At 30.9% G+C, this 23,341-nt stretch overlaps 1 pseudogene; it reads right to left on the reverse strand.

Moving 5' to 3' along the window:
- Positions 1 to 226: 226 nt before the first annotated feature.
- Positions 227 to 23,074, reverse strand: LOC149514435 (protein KINESIN LIGHT CHAIN-RELATED 3-like; annotated as a pseudogene).
- Between the last annotated feature and the right edge of the window lie 267 nt (positions 23,075 to 23,341).

The raw sequence follows: 23,341 nt of genomic DNA on the forward strand, positions 1-23,341 counted from the left end.
TTCTTGTAGATTAATTATAACAATTTTTGAAATCCACGTCATATACTGCTCCCAAACAACCTATATACCTTCTAATAGAAATTATATATTTATTCACAGGAAACTCCAAATTCAATTCCGCTTATTTCATTGGAAAGTAGACTCAATAAGCTTTCCAAACATATATGGCTTAATCTGTAAATCCTTGTATACAAATTAAGAAAAATTTTGAAATTCAACCTTGATGCTACTGTCTTACAGCCTGCATATCATTAAGTTAAAATTAGACAACTCTTCATAGAAAACTCAGATTTGACTTTCATTTATTTCATTAGAAACTAGATTCAAAATGCTTTCCAATGATATATAATAATCACAGCAATAATCTATCCATTAATGCAAAATTCTATTTTAATTCATTATTATAGATCATAACATCTCATCCAAAAATAGAATTTTTCCTTCAATCTTTAAAAACTCAAATCTTTACTTTCAGCCAACAAACTCCATTCAATAATCATCAATAAATCTTAAGAACATGAAATAAACAAAGCCCAATAATTTACCCAAATAGATCATCAAGATTAATGAAGGATTTCATGATTTTTCTTGATTTTTCTCTCAAAACTTCAACTCCAAATAATAGCAATCAACGCGATATTTTCTTTTAAATAAAAAGAGGGCATGTACTCACCTTTAAGGGATTAACTTGATTGTAGCCTCTGATTGTGAATCTCCAACTTGATTTTTCATATTCTCTAACCCTAAGGAAGATGAGGAAGAAGAACTCTATTTCCTTTCTGTTTCATGATAGTTAGGTTTTCTTTCATCTAATGCTTCAGCCCTTTTTTTTTTACTAAATAATGTCTTAATAAACTGATGGGCTTTAGTATTAGTCTAGCTCAATTATTATTTGGGCTGGGGTATTACAGGTGGAGTTTCAGTGGGCAATACGATAGTTGAAAAGAAAGATGTTTGATTCAGTGCTACACTAAGGCTAGCTTGAGGAGCCTATATATATATGTCTGGTTACAAAGGAATAAGAGGCTCTACAATTTAGAGGAAATGGTAGGTGGGCTAATAGTAAAGCAGATAAGAAATGTATTAAAGCTAAGATTAGTAGGAATAAGCAATATAGCCATTGATCGAGTAAACCAAAATTTGAAAGAACGATGAAAATTAAGTTGAGATATGATTGTATAGTAACAATGATAATAAGAAATTAAGTAGAGATATTATTGTACAGAAAGTGAGACATTGTTGTACTTGGTGCTTGTAGCAGTGATTGCTGCTTCTTGGATAACAAATACTTATACAAAAAAAGAAATAGAAGATCATCAATAATACTCTTAGCAATTTTCTCTCTCTAAATTCTCATCTTTCTTCTTGATTATTCTCTATATTCTTCTTTTCAATTTTGTATCTTTTTGGAATTCTGTAACAAGATTTTACAGCGTATCACTGCTTTTTTTAAATAAATAAAATTTTAACTTACAAAAAAAATTAGTCGAACATATGGTTATTTTGCTTTAGTAGAAATAGTCAACATAACAACTCACTAGTTCATTCCTTATTTTCATAGTTGACAAGTCAATCCAACAAGTTCCTCAAATAAAAAAATTATTAAAAATGTTGTTTATAATTTAAATTTAATCTATATTTATTCAATAAAAAATTTTATCAATATTTTTATTACAAATATTTATTTAAAAAATATATCAAAATTTATTAAAACTTTTTCAAAATTTGAACATTTGATTTATTTAAAGAGACATTTCAATTTATCGATTTTGATTTTCGATTTTAGTTTTTATTTAGTTATATCTAATAGAGAACTTCATAAACTTCACATAAGAAACTTAGGGCTATGCATATGTTAGTTTAAATCGGAAAAAAAAGGCTCAACCAAAGTAAATCAGGTCATTTTTTCATTTAATAAGGTAATTCGATTGAATTTTTGGTTTAGTCGATTTTCCATGTTGAATTTTTACACCCAAACCAACCAAAAAAACCAAAATTAAATAAATATTAAATATTTAAACTAAATAAAATATATATCATTTCAGTTTTTAACATCGAAACTCTAGTCCCTAATTTCCTAACTCTTCAATTTCATCTCATTTCCCTCACGCCTTCTCTTCGTCACTTGACCTATTTTTTCTAGTCCAGCCTCTTTAGAAATATGAAATCAAAATACATCTCATGCCAACCAAACCAGACATTAGTCCTCTCACCTCACAATTCACAAATCAAAATACTATTAGAAAAATAAATAAGAGAAGAGAAATAATAAAAAAGAATTTTGGCTTTGAGACATGAAAAATACTTTCTTAAAGATAATTATGCTTTAAGATAGAACAAAGTCTTAAACTCTTCAATTAGAAATAGTGAAGTTATATTGAAAGATTTATTTATAATGAATGAACAAATATAAACCTCTATTCAAATAGTTATGACCTTTATGACCTTTATGAATAATAATCTATTTATATTCAAATAGTTATGACTGTTTATCATATGATAATTATTTCTATTTAAACGTAATTATTTAAAATATGAATAAAATTAATATCAAAATTAATTTTATTCATCAATAATAAATCTTTTTATTTAATGTGGGACGCACCACATTCTAAACCACTAATAATTTTTCATTAGTTTAGAATGTTGGTGCTTAAATTTTACCTTTCACACAAATAAATATTATGAATACAATAAGGTATCTCTCAATTTAAACCTTTAATTAGCATATATATCTTAGAATTCTAACCGAAGTTGATGGTGTCCGCAAATTAAACATCAACTCATAGTGTTAAAATTGAATATATAACACACATAATACTTATTTATTCTTCTATCAGAGGTTTATAATCGTTTTAAGCACTATTATGACCATGTGCTTATCCTATTCATTAACATTTACAAGAGAGATCTTAATTTTTCTCATTAAAGCAACACCATTTCTATGTTTATATAGGTAGCGTTTCCATTATGTCTCAATTACTTTAGACATTTAAAACTCCATTAAGAGTATAAAACTCATCCTCCTCATGTAATAGATCACACTAGTTTCTAAAATTTGAATGGATTTTACTAGTGCTTAATAGACACATAATAATAATTTGCTTTTACCCATTAAACTTTGTAATTAGAGATTACTAATTCAAAGTTGGGTTCTTATTATTGGTGTCTAATAGTAAGGGTTTAAATCCATTTTACTTGTAGTATTACTAACCAAATATCTTAGAATTCAATTTTCTTTTATGGTAATTGCCCCCACTAGAGATTAAATCTTTAATATAATTACTTCAGGCTAATATATCCAAACTTTTCATTTTCCATATCATTTATATGAGTCAGATATTGTTGCCTCATTCTTATCATTTTAAGAAATAGTTAGTTTTGGTTATAACCACAACTCTATATTTATTAATTTCAACTATTATATTTCTATATTTTTATACATTTTTAATATAATTATAGTACAATTGGATAAACTCAATAAATAAACCAAACGATTTTAGTCCTTTTAAGAGTTTTAAGGACCTTTTTATAACTTTACTTTAATAAGTGTTTAAACTTATTAGCTTGTATAATTTACTCATAAAATTATAATAAAATCTTACAACATTATGGTGATAATTTTTATTTCTTTTAATTCTTATCACCTCCACCATGTGCAAGTGTGCATTCTTTTATTAAAGAATATCTCATTTAATTGTCAAGATATCATATATATTTAATCAAGTTATCATTTTATTTATCTTTTCACTATTTGGTGATTTTTTTTTTAAGTAGGAGGTCTCCAAATCCACCTTTAGTAAAAGATAACTAGCTGATATCTTAATATTTTAATAAAAGTTTCAAAACTTTTATATTTTAACTCAATATAAGAGTTTTCATCAATAGGTAGCTTTCAAATATAATTATGCTTCTATAGTCTCATTTTAAGACTTTTATGTCAATTCATAAATATTTATATAAATCTATTTCATCATGGACACTATTAATAATTTTTTATTACCATGAATAAAATCATTTCCATCACCGAAATGGATCAAATAGCATTCTTTTTGCTATTATAAAAGTTTTCAAATTCACAAGATCTTTGAATCACTCATGGCTTCCAAAGTAAATATATTTTGAAATTTCACTATATAAAACCATAGATAATAAATCATTTGTACAATTCATAAATTAGATCATATATAAAACAAAAAATTACCACAACATGATCAAGATTGTGGCATTAATTTTGGCCTATGGCTATTCTGAGCCAATCATAATAATCCACCATATACCTACAAATCATATAAATTTAGCTATTAAAGTTATCTCATTTATAATGATGGCTTTTAGTGAAAATCAACTATCTCAAATGTTATCATGAGTTTCCAATGCATATAGTAATTGCCTAATGGCCAATTCTAACTTCATGATTATTGAAACATTTAAACTTAATTTCAAATTTTTATGAGAATTTTATTTCTCCACCATTGTGTAGCCTATATATCTCTATTATTTACCACTTTTAATTAGTCATAACATTTCTGGATATATAATAAATTCAAACTTTACTCATATGACCAATATGCCTATATACAATAAGAGTCCATAGTATATTTAAGTCCAATTTTAAATACTTTCACAATTATTTTATGATCAATATATTCATTTCTAAATCACCATATCAATGCAAGTCATGAAACATGAATCCAAAGAATCATTTTTATAAAATAGTATAAACAATAATTATAATATAAGTTCTACTCATCATGCAAAAATTCATGATGAATTTGCATGTTATTTTCTAATTTATAAACATGCTTAATTAGACATTGATGGGCATCCTTCAAAATGCTAGTAACTAACAAATGCTTCAATATATATTTTTAATGACATGTCTTTTCGTTTAATTAATATCCCATATGTGAAAAGTAATAAGCCTTTTTTGTAACCATTTGTTAACTATTTGACGACTATTTACGATTTTCACTTTGTGATTGTTCGCAATAAAATTTATTTTGTAAAATCACTTCTAGTGTAATAATAATAAATTTTAGATATATATATATATATATATATCAACATATGATTTATAAACGATCAACAAAGATAGAACCATACATATAGCTTGACTAAACTTATTATCTTAATTTTAGTGCTATGATTTAATAATAAAACTAATCTTATAGCCAAATCTTATTTTGTGTATATATTCTCTATTTGCATCTAATTTCTCATGGTAAATTCCTTTATCCATTTTTTATTGTTTTCATAGAAACTATGAGACAATTTGCCTGTTTTATATATAACCAAGACATGACAATTAAATAATCGATCATTCTATTTGAACCTAATTTAATTCATTACTCAATAACAAGTGATAAATATTTTAGTCATAAATCAATTCATGTCTTTCTCTTTTATGATTTCGGGTTATTTCCTATCCTAGTCTTTATAAGTATCGATTTTTCAAATAAATATAATATAATTTATTAAACCCAATTGTGGAGTTAATTTTAGTATATACATAAATTTATACAATGTAATCAATATTTTGCATATTGTGTTTTGATTTTACACGCTAATAAAATAAATTGTTAATGTGTTTATCTCATTTAGTTAATCTTTTTATCAGCAATTATGCAAAAAATAAAATATATACCTCTAATAAAGATCTTCATGAAAATTAACATTTTGGTCCATAAAAACATTAATCCTTTGAGACCTTGAACCTTTTCTAATATTGATATCCAAATTATGCCAATTGAATCATAAGTGCCTGCAAGATTATTGTATACACTAAGCGTATCAGGGTGGTAAGGTCTACACTTTTGCTCCATAATGCTCTTGGCTTCTTCATACAACTTAACAGCCTCATTAATAGCATAGCGTTGCAGGCAAGCCAGCCCCATTTGATTGAAAGCAATGCCAAAGAAGGTAGATTTCCTCTCTCCACATACACGTAGCATTGAAATGGCACTTTTGAAGGAGTTATAAGATTCCGAATAATTCCTCAACATGTAATACATTACTCCCATATGGGCTTTAATTCCAACTATCGTGCTTTGCTACTTAGGGGCATCATTGTATATTTTTAAGGTTTTTTGTAGCAACTTGATTACCTGATCAAGGTTATTCATATATTCATAAATAGCAAAAGAATCTATGAAGCCACTTGTAATTTCCTCTAGAGGGATCCCAGGCATGGTCTTTTCATAGATTTGGAGGGCATTCTCATAGTATGATTTAATTCCCTTAATTTCCCTGTCCTGTTATACAAATAAGTCAACTAAATAAAGACAGACCCAATTGCTGGATGATTATCTCCTTTAGCTATCTTAAAAGCTGTTATCATAACGTCTAGATCCGAGGACCTATTGCTAGACATTGATTTGAGAGAGTTGCCAGCAATCTTTTTTATCTAGGTGCGATTGGCCACCTAAAGAATCTATCATTTTAAGGAACACCTAAGCCTAAGGGTCCTTAAAAGAATAGGTTTAGGTCTACTAACCAGAATAGGGTTCGGGAGTATGGTTACGGGTGAGGAAGGTTATAGCACCCTCACAACGCCCATCGAAAGATGGTACCAGCTTAATTTTGTGTTATCTAAGCCTTAAAAATTTACTAAGTAATTAATTATTATGAATTATTCTCAATTAACTCTAATACTTTTACTAGAAAATTGAAAAAATTTTCTCACCTCAAGAGTATACAAGGAGATTACTGTTTCACTTGCAGAGGTTCTATTGTCGGATTATTTAAAATAAAAAAAAAGAATAATGATTCAACTTTTGATATAAATATTTTTCTCTCTTTTAAAAAAATACTCATTACTTTTATATAAGAAAAATTAATACTTTCAACTTTCCCTAAAATGTTTTTTAAAGTTTTATTTTTAAGGAAAACTGATACTTTCAACTTTCCCTAAAATGTTTTTGAAAATTTTATTTTTAAGAAAAATTGATACTTTCAACTTTTTCCTAAGAATATATATCTATATATTTTTTTGAAAATTTTATTTTTAAGGGAAATTGATACTTTCAACTTTTCCTAAAATATTTTTGGAAATTTTATTTTTAAGAAAAATTGATACTTTCAACTTTTTCTCAAAAATATTTTTTTTGAAATTTTTTTATTTTAGAAAAATCATAAAAATAAAAAAATAAAAAAAACCTAAAACAAGGAATACCAATCTAATCAATAAATAATAATAATAATAATAATAATAATAATAATAATAATAATAATAATAATAATAAAATGAAAAAAAAAAACCTTAACGCGGCTCGACTTGAGCAACTGGGATCGGCTCGGCTTGAGAGACAGAAGATGGCTCGGCTTGGTACAGCTCCAGCAGTTCGGCTTGGCTTGGCTTGATGATTAAGGTACGGGTCAAACTTGGGTCGAAAACGGGTCACAATGTTGGTTGGGTCACCCGAACAGAAACGCACGGATTCTTTGAGTTTACTAACACCAAAATGATGTCGTTTTAACAGGGTATAAAAAGCAAATACCTCTATTTTTTTTATCAGATCTCCCCTTCCTTCTCTCTCTCTCTTCCCTTCTTTTCCTCCTCATTCTCTCTATTCGAACCCAGATTTTGGTTGAAACTTTGTCGAAATCTGGTAAAAACTTGCTGAAAACTTCAAATTTGGTCAGAAAAGTCATCGAAAATTCATATGTTGTCGAAAAATTCATCGGATTCTGGAAAATTTCCAAAATTTTCTAGAAAAAAAACTTCAAAAATTCTAAAAAATTTCTCACAAATTTTTAAAGCTGTTTCTAACGCGCCAGAACCTTTTAAGCTTCTGTTTCCTCTCCATGTCCTCCTGTGTGATCTCTGTAGACCTATTTATAGGGATTGATTAGAAGAATTTCTTATCAATCCCAATTTCTTCTTGGATTGGGATTTAATCTTTGAATCCAATCTAGACTCTAATTGAATCCCAAATTCACGGTAAAATTTCAACTTTTTCTTATCAATATCCTTTAATCCCAGCAAAAGAAAAAAATAATAGATAAATAATAAAATAAATATATATTTACTAATAGATAAATAATAGATAATAGTTAATAATAAAAATTTATATACATTAATGGATAAATAATAATATATATTAATAGATAAAAATATATATTGATAAATAATAATAATAGCAATAAATAAATAATAAATAAATAAATAAATAAGATACAAAATAAAAATATAAAATGGGCTTACCCATTTGGACCAAGCCCAATTGATCCGGGCCTGGACCAAATTGAGTGTCTACAGCTGCCCCTCTTTGCACATTTTTTATGAAACAGGAATTGTGCAAAGACGTAAACACCCATTCAAGACTTAACTTGACATTTTTTTTTGCTTTTTTTTCTCTTTTTTTTTGGTTAAAATTTTGATCAAAGCTCCTTTAAGTAGAGGCTCAACAACTTTGAAAAAAATAAACAAAGCTCCTCTAAACAGATGCTCCATGACCTTGAAAATAAATGGCTCCTCTAATTAGAGGCTCAATGACTTTTGAAAAGTAAATTGCTCCTCTAATCAGAGGCTCAACGACTTTGAAAAAATAAATGGCTCCTCTAATCAGAGGCTCAATGATTTTGAAAAAATAAATAAAGCTCCTCTAAACAGAGGTTCAACGACTTTTGAAAAATAAACAAAGTTCCTCTAAACAGAGGCTCAACGACTTTGAAAAAACAAACAAAGCTCTTTTAATTAAAGGCATCACAACTTTGAAAGTAAATGCTCCTTGACAATCATATCCAAAGGAGTTAAAAATCATGTTTGAAGGAATTTCAGGAGATTATGCTCAAAGGTCTTACAAATCAACCCTGATACCGAGAGATATCCTATTTCAAAGATTAAAAACTTACTTGACAAGCTTTTTCTCAAATTTGAAAATATCTTCACATCTGTCTTCTCCATGTGGGATTTTGGAATACCCCTGCTTCTTGAATTTATGCACTATATTTTCTTAAATGGAGTATATGATATGCAATGCGTTTGAAATTCAATGCATGCTATGCAAATGTTGGCTAATTAATTCCTATTCAATTGTGGTACTCAAGTTTCTCAAACTCTTTTCTTGGGCCTCGAACCCTTTGTTCTTCAAAGACCAAGTCAATGTAACTCTTAATCATCTCTTTCATTTAATTTTTGTATCCTTTCTACAAGCAATCTCTTTCTAAATTCAATGTCCTTATCAGGAATTGAACATCTCAAATTTGCCTTTATCACTCTTGATCTTTCCAATGTAATGTAGTAATCTTTCATGTTATTATTTATTTATCAATCATTATTTCAATATTAAAAAATAAGAATGTATTCACACATTTCTTCTATTGCAAGGTATTAATGAGAAAATAATAAGAATGATTAAGAGACAGTCAACAAAAAAGGCACACAAAAAGTGAAGTAGAATGTCTTTTATTAGCAAAAATATTGGCAAACTTTGGCCAAGAAAGAATTACAAAAATAGGTATAGGGAGACAATGCCCAAAAATGAACAATCGAACAATCATGATAACACATCTCAAGGTTCTTCTGAAAATCCAATCATCTGATGCACTTAACAACTTAAAGCTCTTCCAAATTTGCTAGCCTTTTGGCCAATGAATTTTAAGATTTGATGTTGTATTCTCCTTATCTAAGCTGCCTTTTCAAGTTTTCAACTTAGATAAACTCCCTATGACTCAAACCACCCTTTTATGGTTTTCGTCTTGAATCCTCCTTTTTCATTCTTTTTTTTTTCTTTTTTTTTACCTTTTTTCCTTTTAAGCATAATATTTTTTCATAGCATCAGAATTTATAGGATGGGGTAAATCATTTCTATTCATCTCAGTCAGTATCAATGCTCCACGCGAGAAAGCCCATTTCACCACATACGACCCTTCCCAATTCGGAGTCCATTTTCTTCTATTATCGTGCTAGGTTGGGAGGATTCTTTTCAAGATCAACTCTCATTCTCGAAAGCAACGGGGTCAAACTTTTTTGTCATGAGCTCTTATCATTCTTCTTTGATATAACTGACCATGGCATAATGCAGTCAATCTCTTTTCTTCTATAAAATTTAACTGTTCATAGCATTCTCGAATTTATTCAACTTCTTTCAATTCAATTTTTTTTAGAACCTCAAGGATAGGATCTCCACTTTCACCGGTAGTACAGCTTCCATCTCATAAACCAAAAAAAATAGGATTGCCTCAGTAGAGGTGTACACTGATGTTCAATATGCATGCAATGCAAATGGCAACTTCTCATGCCAATCTTTATAAGTCTCGATCATCTTTTCAAGAATTCTTTTTATGTTCTTGTTAGTTGCCTCAACTGCCCCATTCATTTTCGGACGGTATGGCATCGAATTATGATGCTTGATCTTATATTAGGCATATATTTCTTGCATCATTCTGTTGTTAAATTCTTGGCATTATTTGAAATAATTCTTTCTGAAAGTCTATATCTATAAATAATTTCTCTTTTTATGAACTTACAGACTATAGACCATATCACACTCCCAAATGATGCTGCTTTCACCTATTTTGTAAAGTAGTCTATCATCAAAAGAATAAACCTATGCCCATTAGAAGCCTTTGAGGTGATAGGACCAATGACATCCATGCCTCACATTAAGAATGGTCAAGGTGGTGCCAAAACATGTAAAATAGATGGCGGAGCATGGATCTTATCAGCATATATCTGACATTTATGACATTTACGAGTATAGTCAATGTAATCATTTTCCATTGTCAACCAATAATACCCTGCTCTTATGATCTGTCTTGCCATCATGTGTCCACTAGCATGTGTCCCACATATTCCATCATGCACCTCTTTAATGATTTTTTTTGCTTCAGCTTTACTTACGCATCTCAGTAATACTTGATCATGGCTTCTTTTGTACAGAACATCCTTATCCAAAAAAAACTCATAGTTAATCTTCGGATGACCCTTTTATCATTCTTTATTGCTTGAATTGGGTATTATTAATCCTTAATATACTGTAAAATATCATAATACCAGGGCTTCCCATCTTCTTCTTCTTCTACATTGGAGCAATGAGCTGGCATATTCTTAACATTTAGCTTGATGGACTGAATGTCAGTATTGTCATTAATTTGAATCATTGCAGCCAGAATAGCCAAGGCATCGATAATTAGATTCTCCTCTCGAGGTAAATGGTCAAAATGGATATTTTCAAACTATTTTATCAACTATAAAATATACTTATGATATGAAATAAGTTTTGAATCTCTCGTCTCCCATTCTCCTTTCAATTGATATATAACTAGAGCTGAGTCTCCAAACACTTTTACTACTTTCACTCTTCTATCTATAGAAGCTTGTAAACCCATGACACATGCCTTATATTAAGTGATGTTATTTGTGCAATTAAAATTTAACCTCACTATTACAGAATAGTATTATTTTTTTGGAGAGATTAGAATTGCCCCAATTTCATGTTTTAAGGTATTGGCAGCTCCATCAAAATACATTCTCCAATACTTTTCTTCATGCTTCCCCTTCTCCAGTTGGGAAATAGTCATTAAATCTTCATCAGAGAATTCCAATCTCATTGGTTCATATTCTTCAGTAGCACGATCTGTAAGGAACTCCGCTATAGCACTCTATTTTATTACCTTTTGGCTTGCATATATAATATCATATTTCGAGAGCATTACTTATCATCTAGCAATTTTTTCAGACAAAGAAGGCTTCTCAAAGATGTATTTAATTGGATCCAATTTTATTATAAGCCATGTGGTATGATAGAGTATATACTGTTTGAGTCTTTTAGCAGTCCATGCTAATGCACAACACATTTTTTCCAATAAAGAATACTTGGATTCATATTCTGCGAATTTTTTACTCAGATAGTAAATAGCTCTCTTCTTTCAGCTAGACTCATCTTGCTGTCCCAGCACACATCTCATTGAATTCTCACACACTGTCAAGTATAGAATTAAGGGTTTCCTTGGAACAGGTGACACCAACACTGGAGGAATTGACAAATATTGCTTAATTTTATCAAAAGCCACTTGGCATTCCTCATTCCATTATTCTTGTAAAAAAGCTTAAATATAGGATCACATTTGTAAGTAAGCTGAGAGATGAACCGAAAAATGTAATTCAATCTTCCCAAAAAATCTCAAACTTCTTTTGGTGTACTCGAAGGTGACAAATTTTGAATGACCTGTATCTTATCTGGATCGACTTCAATCCCTTTTTCACTTACCACAAAGCCTAGTAACTTCTCTGACTTTATCCCAAAGGTGTACTTGGTTAGGTTTAACTTGAGCTGAAATTTTCTCAATCTCTTAAATAACTTTTTAAGGTCAGTGATATGATCTTCATCTTTATGAGATTTTACAATCATATCATCCACGTACACCTCAATCTCTTTGTACATCATGTCATGGAAGAGCATTATCTTGACCTTTTATATATTGCCCCAGCATTCTTTAACCCTAAAAAGTATGACTTTATAACAAAAAGTTTCTCATATAGTTACGAAAGTAGTTTTTTTCATATCATCTGCAGCCATTTTTATTTGATTATACCCTAAGAACCCATCCATAAAGGAGAAAATCGAATGCCTAGCCGTGTTATCTACCAGTATGTCAATGTGAGGTAAAGGAAAGTTATACTTTGGGCTAGCCCTATTCAAATCATGATAGTCTACACATATTCATACCTTTTCATCTTTCTTAGAAACTATTACTATATTAGCTACCCACTCTGGATACTTAGCCACTTGTAGAAAACCTGCATCAAACTATTTCTTCACCTCTTCTTTGATCTTTAGTAGCATTTCAGGCTTCATTCACCTTAATTTCTGCTAGATTGGCTTACATTTTGGCTTTAGGGGTAATCTGTGCTCTATTATCTCCGTGCTCAGCTTTAGCATATCCTGGTAAGATCAAGTAAATATATTTATGAATTTTCAAAATAGATATGTTAAACGTTACCTATCTCCTGATGAAAGTGAAGTGTCAATTCTGACATCTTTCTTATTATCTCCATATTCTAGATTCACTAACTCAACTATCTCTTGATGAGGCTCATTGGCTTATTTTCTTGTTCAATCAATCTCATTAGATCCAGAGGTATAACATATTCCTCAGAATTATCTTCATTGTCAAGTTCATCAGTGTTAATTGAATTCTCAAAATTAACCTCTTGATTGTTATCATAATTATCTTCATGTTCATTTAAGGACCTGAAATTGAATGAAATAGGATATGTTGACAAGATGTATTTGAAAAAATGACAATAATGAAGATACAAGAAGAAATGAATGAAAATGCATCTTTCTTAATCTTTATTAGAATAATAAAAGATAAATGACCTAAACAAGAAAGATCACCCCAATGCCTTGGGTAATAACTATTAGGATGTACAATTACATTGAATTAGTTTCAAAGGTCAAAGGCATTTCAATGGCACTCCAATTATTCAGCTCATAATCTGATGGACAAAGATGAACCCACCTTTTTGATTAAGCCCCACTTCATCTTCAATAGCATGGATGGTTAACTGGGTAAAAACTCTTCCATATTTTTTCTTGTATTAGGGTACATGAATCCTCTAGGTCTGAAAGTCTTGTATAGGTATGGGATAATTATTAGTCTTATTGTTTTACTTGTTGGCCTTCTCTTGATCTCTCATTCTGTTACTTTATAACCTAAGCCTAACCTTTCACTATTATCTACCACTGTTAGGGGTTCTTTTATTCCCTGCAAGTTTTTGCCCATTCCTATTCCTGGATACCAGCCCTTATTGATGACTTGGCTCATCACTATCTTTGAAAAAGGTTGATTTTTAAATCTTTCACCCATAGAGTTGATCAGTTCAAAAGATCGATAGGAACACTTATTCACTTCCTCGATAGCTTTTATATATGGGGCATTCAAAGGTTGGGTCACTAGCATGTCTTCCTCTCCAAACACTACCACTAACTAGCCTTCCATATTGAACTTAATTTTTTAGTGAAGAGTAGAAGGAACAGCCCCTACCATGTGAATCCATGGCCTTCTTAATAGACAGCTATAAGACAGAGAGATATCTATTACTTAAAATTTCATATTAAAAGTGCACAATCTAATTTACAAGGGCATATCGATATCTTTTAAGACTTTTTTTTATCTCATCAAAAGCTCGCACTATCATTTGACTACCTTTCACATAAGAGTAGTCGATAAGTAGCCTTGCCAAAGTTGACATAGGCATGACATTGATAGCATAGTCATTATCAATAAGAACTTTAGCCATGATATGGCTCTTATATTTGACTATGATATGCAAAGCCTTGGTACTTCCTTTTCCTTGTGGGGGAATCTTATCATGACTGAATGAAATATAATTTGGCATGACTAAATTTTCAGCCAGGTGGTTCACATATTCAATAGATATATTATGTACCATATATGCTTGGTTCAATACTTTTAGCAGGGCATTTCAATGTGGTTTCAAATTCAATAGCAATGATAATAATGAGATTTGTGCTGGTATTTTATTCAACTGTTCAACAACTGAATATTCACTATGTTTTACCAACTTTAAGAATTCACAAGCCTTTTTTTTTTAACCGACTTCGGACGATCCTCTTCAAGTTCCATTTCAGGGTTATTTCATTCTTCTCCTACCTTAACTTTCTCTCTTCTAGCATTCTCTAATATTTTTAGAATGTAGCATCTTTCACTTTGAGTAATAGCCTTTACACCAGTTATATTGAAAGCGTTAGTCTTAGAGACATTCTCTTCTTGCCCCTGAACCACTGTATCACAACCATATTTTTAGGGTCAACTTTATCATCCTTATATGGGAAGGGAGACAGAACTTTAAAAGTTATCGATCGAGGAATGAGTTTATCTAGGACTGACTTTGGCTTATTCCCACAATGAATTGTCACCGACTTTGAAAATAATTTTGCATACTTGTCAATCATAGATACTTCAATATTTTTTAAAACTTCTCCATCTTCATAGACTTTCAACTGGCATGAATCCAAAAGCTTTTGTACCTCTTGAAAAAATTGCTCATAAGTTTCGATAGGGTGACCAACTACCCCATTATGATATTTACAATTAGTGCCTGCTATATACATTTCATGATAGCTATGCGGACTTACTGGTTGTATCATATCAACTTTCCATAAAACATCAAACAACTGACTGAAAAGTGTCTTAATATCTACCACTTTTCTTTTCAAATAGCACTACTGTTTATTACTCAGAGCATTCACATTATGATTAGGCAAAATATTACCACTAACATTTGATGCAGTTACCCCTCCTGTATCAAAACTAATCATTTCATCCTTGATCAGTTGTTGCACTTTGTGTTTCAAGATAGTAAAATTTTTAGTGGAGTGACCAACAATCCCATAGTGATAGTCACAATGGGCTATGGGATCATACCATTTAGGGTAAGGTGGCTTGAGTGGCTCTAATTTACTATGAGCAATCAGATGACCGTTGTAAAGCTCACAATATAACTCTGTATAGGTCATAAGGATTAGGTCAAATATAAGCTTTTCACGAGTGGTTCATTGCTCTCGAGAACCTCCCATTGGGCTGACTGGATTGGTCTGAGGTCTTAAGATAGGTTGAGTGTTAGGACTGTATGTGGCATTCTGAGGTCTGAAGGAAGGTTGATATGTTTGAGGGTAGGATGACTACAGGATGGGTTGGTATGGATAAGGAGAGGTGTTATTCACATCAGGATAATATGAGGGTATCCTTGTGATGGGTAAGGTTGATAACCCTTGAATTATTACCTATCAAAGCTCACAGCTTGAGCTTCAATCTCTTTCTTCTTCGGGGCCTTTTTAGTGGATGCTTCACCTCTTTCTAGCTTACCATTCTTGATGACACTCTCAATAATTTCTCTTGAAATTATCATATCAGTAAAATTTTTTGTTGCATTTCTTATCATCTTTTCATAATAGAAAGATTTCAAAGTGCTAACAAATAGCACTGTAGCCTCTTTCTCAGTTAGAGGAGGTTGTACATGAGAAGCTACATCTTTTCATCTTTGGGCATATTCTTTAAAAAACTTATTTTCTTTTTTCTTCAAGTTCTGTAAAGATAAACGATCAAGAGCCAGATCTATAATATGTCGATATTGACTAATGAAGTCATGAGCCATACCGCTCCAAGAACGAATGCGGGTTCTATCCAACTAGACATACCACCTAGCAACAAAACCTGTAAGGCTATCTTGAAAAACATGTATTAATAGTTTTTCATTATGGGCATGGGCTGCTATCTTCCGATAATATATGGTGATATGAGTTTTTGGGCACTTCATACCATCATATTTCTTAAATTTTGGTATTTTAAACTTTAGTGGAATGACTATATTCGGGACTAAGCACAGCCTAGCAGCATCAATAGAACCATAAAATCTAATCTTTTTTACAACCTGTAATCTTTGTTCAAGCATACTAATTTTTGAATTTTCTTGAGATTCCACCACCTTTGCTTTTTTTTTCTCCTTTTCTTTTAAGTCATTTAGATCGAAAACTTGAATCGATTCTACTACTTTTTCAGTAAAAACAGGATTTACATAACTATGGAATGCCTTGGATTCGAAGCTGATGGTATTTTGGGGTATACAGGATATATAAACTGTTGTGGCCGAATATCTTATATGGGCTGGGCTTGTTGTGGACCAAAACTTGAAGAATACAAAAAGTCAACCACTTTTTATGATGGGGGGCCTTGTTGGCTTGTATTTTCTTCTATTCTTTTTCTCTTGTTCAGAGTATTGAAAGCATTTAAAATCTTGCTTAACTCATTCTTAATCTTTTCTTATGTTTTTTTTAGCTTTTCAAATCTGTGAGAGTTTTCTTGCTTCATTTGTCTAGCTCTGGCTCTTGTGTTATATCGGTGAGCGAGGTTCTTACTGGATGGAGCTATCATTGAACCTTGAATACCATATTTTAGAATTAACAAATTTATATGACTATCTCATGGTTACTTTGTTAAGTGTAATGAATGAAAATGCATGTATGCAAAGAATATTTACCTTGAGATGGTGCTTAACTAAAAGATTTCATTTATTCCAAAGAACTTTTATTTACATTGAGTTTATCATCCTAGAGTTATAACCATAAAATCGTTTGATCTGCTCATACTAGGCCTTAGCTTCTTCGATAAAGTTTAGGAGACGCTGCACATGTTCTCCTACTGAGACCACCACTTGTTTTAATGCCTCTGCCTCTTTTACCATCTCTCTTGTCTTGCATATCCCTTTACAAATTTGAGTCATTAGGTGTTTAATATACTTCTATCTTTCTAAGTTCTCTATTTTATCACATCGACTTGGTATGATAACTCTCTATGCTCTTTAACCAATGCAACAATATGGTCTTCTTATTCATTCAACTTTTATCTCAACTTGCTTAGGTAGCTATTCAACATGTTATTCTCTGTCTGTACTTGGGTACCTTCTTCTTCCAATTCAGCATATTCTTTTTTCAATCTTGCATTCTCTTCAGTCAGCTCAATAATTGTTATCTCTTTGGCTTATACCCTCACACACAACCTCTTATGTTCATGATGTAACTCTGATAAGTCTTGGATAGCTGTGTCACGCTTCCTAGCAATCTTGCAAACTTTGAGTTCATGCTTTTCGATTCTTTCTTTCCATTAATATCTTTCTTCTCGAAGTTTCTGAATCTTTTGCTTTAACTTATCTTTTTCGAATTCAAATTCTTTTGTCGCAAGCTCCAATTCTAATGGTATCTCTTCAAGCTTTTCTCTTATTGGTGGTTGAGAGCTTTCATAAGTGAATGCCATTTTCTATCTTCATTTTGCTCTTCAAACTTAGTATCCAATGGTGAACTTATCAATGAACGATCTGAGACTCACTCTTCGGGTGTTTTTTCATGCTTTAATCATCTCATTCATCCTCTAAAATGCTTTTGGCTCACTATAAGAGAAATCTAACTGATGAAGCCCATGTGTCATAAGAATGAATTGTTCTACCCCAAACTACCTTTTCACTAGAAGTGGTGCATAACTTGTTACTCTTCATAAACCTAAAAGTGGGACCATAGTATTATCTCCACACTGATACAACATAGGTTCATGATTCATCCATGGGACCAACTATCTTACTTCGACATTAGTTAATTTTTGTAAAAAAACTATCCACCCCTATTTATACTTTTATTCTGACCACCTACTTTTATAGAATTCTTTGATCAGAGCTTAATTGCAGACATAAAACTTTAAGAAAGTACCTTTTCTCCATTCGAAGTGGCTTTTCATCCATAAGTATAATAACTGTATACAACTTATAAAATGCCTTCCATTTTGACGATAGTAACTTAAAGATCTGATAGTCTCTGCTAATACTACTGTTAAAGAGTTACAGCCATTGGTCACACTTTCGAAGAAGTCAACCACCGTTATTTCAATATAACCCAAAACCTTTGAAAATATCACCATTCTGTATATAGCTAAGGCAAATACATCTAATACCCATTCTTCGTTGACATGTTGCATTAAAAACTCATGAAAGAACTTTCAAGGTAGGCAAACTTGTTTTTGTTTCTTCTTTGTATAAGAATCTATAACTTTTTTGTCTATCCCCATAAGTCGAGCCAAATCCTTACGAAATCTTAACTTGTGCTTTTTGACATATATCTTATTAGAAGCCTTAAGGTGCAAACCCAACAAAGTTGAATATTCTTTGATGGTTGGTGTCATTTCAACTTCATTGAAGATGAAACACTTGTATGTAGGATCCCAAAATTATCCTACAGCTCTGATTAGTTAATCGTCGATAACTACTATGAGAAGGTATGCTATATGCCCGTGTCTCTGATAAAACTTCTCTTGTCTAGCTGGGCTCATCTTCTTCCATATATCAATCAATTCTTCTAGATTATTTTGTTTGAGAAAGATAGATGTTTCTTGAGATAGGGTAGAATCATAACCGATTGGTAAACAATCCTCCATCTTTAGTTGTATCTTTTCTGACTAGATTTTTACTTCATTGGATAGCTCACAAGGAGCTAATACAGATGAGGAGCAAACTAATCATTTTGTGAAGTCCATAAAAAGTTTTTATTGAAGATCATCTTTCAAGCAAATGTTCTTTATGCAACTTTATGATATGAACATGAACCAATGCAAAAGAATGAGAGAAAATATTAGTATGCCCAAAAAAAAGAATAAATAAATAACTAAGTAAATTAAGACATCACACAGAATAAGAGAAATGAACCCTATGCTTTTGGTCAATTCTAAAAGGGAAGGATGATGGCTCTATCTATAGGTTAGGCACTCTTAAGATTCACTATATGTGGTTTGAGGTTAAAGTCTAAAGGTTCCTAAATTGCTCCTTACATTATTATCCATCATAAACTAGTAAAGCACCTTAATCCTCACCCATTACAAGCTACAAGCGAAAAAGGTTCAATTTGAGTGAGAGTATTTCGCTAGCCATTGCAGAGGTATTAAACCTTACGAAAGCAATAAGTACTTTACTCTCTCCTAGAGGGACGAAGCTCAGGTATAGAGCTCATGTTATGCATATGCATATGAATGACATAATTAATAAAGTAAATAAACATGAATGAATAAAAAAAATTTATAAAAAAGGTTCAATTTTATTAGGCTTTTGAATAACACAAATTTATTTGCTGGCCTAACTCTCAGACGTCCCCAGTGGAGTCGCCAAACTGTCATAACGTCTAGATCCGAGGATCTATCGTTAGACATTAATTTGAGGGAGTCACCACTAATCTTTTTATCTAGGTGCGATTGGCCACCTAAGGAATCTATCCTTTTAAGGAACACCTAAGCCTAAGGGTCCCTAAAAGAATAGGTTCAAGTCTACTAACCAGAACAGAGTTTAAAAGTACGGTTACGTGTGAGGAAAGTTATAGCACCCTCACAATGCCCATCGAAAGATGGTACCAGCTTAATTTTGTGTTATCTAAGCCTTAAAAATTTACCAAGTAATTAATTATTGAGAATTATTCTCAATTGACTTTAATACTTTTAGCAAAAATTTGAGAAAATTTCATCACCTCAAGAGTATGCAAGAAGACTACTGTTTCACTTGCAGAGGCTCTATCATCAGATTATTTAAAATAAAAAGAAAAAAAAGAATAATGATTCAACTTTTGATATAAATCTTTTCCTCTCTTTTAAAAAAACACTCATTGTTTTTATATAAGGAAAATTGATACTTTCAACTTTCCCTAAAATGTTTTTGGAAGTTTTATTTTTAAAAAAAATTGATACTTTCAACTTTTCCTTAAAGCATTTGGAAATTTTATTTTCAAGGAAAATTGATACTTTCAACTTTCCCTAAAATGTTTTTGAAAATTTTATTTTTAAGAAAAATTGATACTTTCAACTTTTCCCTAAGAATATATATATATTTTTTTGAAAATTTTATTTTCAAGAAAAATTGATACTTTCAAATTTTCCTAAAATATTTTTAGAAATTTTATTTTTAAGAAAAATTGATACTTTCAACTTTTTCCCAAAAATATTTTTTTTGAAATTTTTTTTATTTTAGAAAAATCATAAAAATAATAAAAATAAAAATAAACATAAAATAAGGAATATTAAGTAATTCTAATCTAATAAATAAATAATAATAATAACAATAATAATAAAATAAAAAAAACCTTAACGCGGCTCGGCTTAAATAGTTGGGATTGGCTCGGCTTGAGAGACAGAAGATGGCTCGACTTGGTACGGCTCCAACAGTTCAGCTCAGCTCAGCTTGATGATTGAGGTGTGGGTCGAACTTGGGTCGAAAGCTGGTTGCGATACGAGTCGGGTTGGGTTGGGTCGTCCGAACAGAAACACACGAATCTTCTGAGTTTATTAACACCAAAACGACGTCGTTTTAACAGGGTATAAAAGGTAAATACCTTCGTTTTTTCACCAGATCTCTCATTCCCTCTCTTTTTTCTCTTCTTTTCCTCCTCTCTCTCTCTACTCGAACCCAGATTCCAATTGAAACTCTATCAAAATCTGACAAAAACTTGCTAAAAACTTCAAATTTGGTCGAAAAAGTCATCGAAAAATTCAAATGTCGTTGAAAAATTCATCGGATTCTGGAAAATTTTCAAAAATTTTCCAGAAAAAAAAAACTTCAAAAATTCTAAAAAATTTTTCACAAATTCCTAAAGCTGTTTCTAACAGGCCAGAACCTTTTTAGCTTCTATTTCCTTTCCGTGTCCTCCTGTGTGATCTCTGTGGACCTATTTATAGGGATTGATCGGAAGAGTTTCTGATTAATCCTAATTCCCTCTTGGATTGGGATTCAATCTTTGAATCCAATCTGGACTCTGATTGAATCCTAAATTCACGATAAAATTTCAACTTTTTCTTATCAATATCCTTTAATCCTAGCTAAAGAAAAAAATAGATAAATAATAAAATAAATATGTATAGACTAATAGATAAATAATAGATAATAGTTAATAATAAAAATTTATATACATTAATGGATAAATAATAATATATATTAATAGATAAAAATATATATATTAATAAATAATAATACTAGCAATAAATAAATAAATAATAAATAAATAAATAAGATACAAAATAAAAATATAAAATGGGCTTACCCATTTGGACCGGGCCCAATTGATCCGGACCTGGACCAAATTAGGTGTCTACAGCTGTGAGTGCTTTCTGATAAGCAAAAACAGCCTCATCATATTGAGACAAAGATAAGTATGTGTCTCCAATGCTGCAATCAACAGAAGTCACCTTTGTCTTCTGGCCATTTGCCACCATGGCCATACTGACTAAAACAAAATGTTCCAAAGTAGTTTCATGGTCTCCTTTTGTTTCACATATAAGACTTATAAGCCTCCTATCTGTTGCCTCTTTAAAAGAAGTTGGTGAACTATTTTCTTTATGAATGTCAAGAGCCATTTGGCATAGCCTCTGTGCTTTATCAAATTGTAATGCTTGCACATGAGCTTCAACCAAATATCTGCAGGTCTCACCAACTCTGGGATCTGTTTCTCTAAGAACTTGTTTCTAGACTTCAAAACCAGTGCTGTAACAAGTTATTGAATTTTCAAGCTATCCTAGCATTGCATAAGTGTCACCCATCTGCATATGACCAGTAAACTTAGCCAGAGCATGTCTTCGCCTTCCTCAATCACTAGAATCTTAATTGATTGCTCAAGAAGAGGAATTGCCTTATTGTATTGGCCTAGGCTACAATATATTACTATAGCGACATGCAAACACATGACCGGTTATAAACTGGGTTTTCTATTGGTGCAAAATTCATATGATTTTGCTGCTCAAAGTGCTAATTCAAGAGCTTTCTGGAGATTATCTCCTGAAGAAACCAAATCCCTAGCTTGTTTAAGTAAAATGGTTGTATTTTCTTATGTTAAATATAAATTTCTCATAATTGCTTTTAAATTATTAGAAAAATAAATAAGAGAAGAGAAATAATATAAAAGAATTTTGGCTTTGAAGTGTGAAGAATACTTTCTTAAAGGTAATATGCCTTTAAGATACAATAAAGCCTCAAACTCTCTAATCAAAAATAGTAAAAATGATTATACTAAAATATTTATTTATAATAAATGAATAGACATAAATTTTTATTCAGATGACTATGACATTTTGTATAATCATGACCTTTATGAATAATAATTTATTTATATTTAAATAGTTATGACAATTTATCATATGATAATTGTTTCTATTCAAACATAATTATTTAAAATACGAATAAAATAAATAAAAAAATTAATTTTATTCATCAATAATTAAATCATTCTATTCAATGTGGGATGCACTATATTCTAAATTACCAATAAATACATCTCACAATCCTTTCCTTTTTTTTTCTTTTTGTCGGTAAAAATGCAACCACCATTTATCCCTAACCTTAATGCCATGAACAAGCTCCAAACCAGGAAGCCATGGTCGCTCTCACTCTTAAGGCCTGGGCTAGGAACGAGGAGATCTAAGGAAAGCCTAAGATGCTTTCCCCATTAGGTGCAAGGCTAACTTCAAAGCCACTTTTAGTGCCTACAAAGGTGATGCAAAGCTCGATGAGGGCGCTATAAAGAGCCTCCATGTGGTCTAATGTGTCATGTTTTGCAGAGCAAATTGTAGTATGGATACCAAGCTTTTAGGGTTGATTTTGGGTTTTTGTAGTTTTTCATCAAATTTAGAGGTAAAATCAAACAAATAAGCTTGAAAGCCTTTGTGCTTGTTAAGTGTGGATAGTTTTTATTTCATTTTAAAACTTTATTCTCTACTTACATAAATGAGTTTAAGATTGCATTTTGGCACAAATTTGATTTAGTTTTATTCTTTTATTTTTTATTGGTACCTCAAATCA

Source organism: Durio zibethinus, chromosome 16 (assembly GCF_047325235.1).
Source record: "Durio zibethinus cultivar Kanyao isolate XHJ-2024 chromosome 16, ASM4732523v1, whole genome shotgun sequence".
Lineage (NCBI taxonomy): Eukaryota > Viridiplantae > Streptophyta > Magnoliopsida > Malvales > Malvaceae > Durio > Durio zibethinus.